Source organism: Lucilia cuprina, chromosome 3, assembly GCF_022045245.1.
Source record: "Lucilia cuprina isolate Lc7/37 chromosome 3, ASM2204524v1, whole genome shotgun sequence".
NCBI lineage: Eukaryota > Metazoa > Arthropoda > Insecta > Diptera > Calliphoridae > Lucilia > Lucilia cuprina.
In genome coordinates, this window is record NC_060951.1 from 15258786 (window position 1) to 15260146 (window position 1361).

Here is a 1361-nt window from a genome sequence, read left to right on the forward strand (position 1 = left end):
CTCGCGTAGTACTCTTCAGACAACTAATAGTGACAACACACAACAACTTGAAAACTCGGACACAAATGCAAATATTACACAACAAAGACAGAATCCACAATTCATAGAGAGGAACCCCATATTAACCAATTACTCACCTCAATCAAATTACGATCTGTATGCCACTTCAGTTAAACTTCCTCAGTTTTGGACAAATTGTCCTGAGGCCTGGTTTATCCATGCAGAAATGCAATTTACAACCAAAGAAATATCTTTGGACAAAACAAAATACGAACACATTATTACTGCACTACCCCAAGAAGTAATAATGACAGTTCTGGATATAATTCAGAATTCCTCCACCCAATAATCTTTACAATAACTTAAAGAAGATATTAGTAGATCGTCATTCACTAAGTGAAACCTCCCGGTTAGAAAAGATTTTGTCAGACAGTGAAATAGGCAATAGGAAACCCTCAGAATTCTATCGTTCACTGTCCCTTTTAGCTGGAAATAGCTTTAGCCCTGACATTTTGAAGAAATTATGGCTGAGAAAACTACCAAAAAGCCTTAATGTTGCTTTAACTGGGTCAAATCATAATGATATTAATGATATGATACAATTAGCAGATAGGATATGGGAAGTTATGTACAATAGTGAGGTTGCAAGCATTAAAGAACATACACCAACCAATATTGAAAATATTGTAGAAAATTTAACTAAATCCTTATGTGACAATATGAATAAATTATGTGTTTAAACTCTTTGATCAATGCATCAATTTCCTGATTTTCCAAGTTGGTGTTTGTTGAAGGAAATCGAACTCATTAGATCGCCGCGGAATTGATCCCAATTGGTGCTTTTATACGATGTAAATGATTGAGGTGGATTCAAAATTATATTTGATGAATTTATTTTCAATTTCAGTTTGATCGGGAAATGATCTGAAAAAGTTGGCATTGAGGATACAGTAAAATTTGGATTATTTCTTCTATGAGTTTGGTGCTGACAAGAAAATGGTCTAAAAATGAAGGTCCATTTGGATAAGATGGTATAGAATCGCATATGTGAACAACCTCCAACGAGTTGTCGTCTAACCATTTCCTGAGAGTTTTCCCATTAGAATTTTGTATTATGTCACCCCAAGAAGAACATTTTGAATTAAGGTCGCCACCAAGGATGAAACCATCGAAACTTAAACAAGTTTAAAGAATAATATTTAGATCTGATTCTAGCTGTTGAGGTGAGAGTTGCAAGGAATATAAATTGAACAAAGTAAATATTTCCTATGTGTGTTGTTGTATGTAGAATTTATTTGTATAAATGAAGTATTTATACTAACATTAGATATAGAAACTTTACTATACTGTATAGTGTTCCT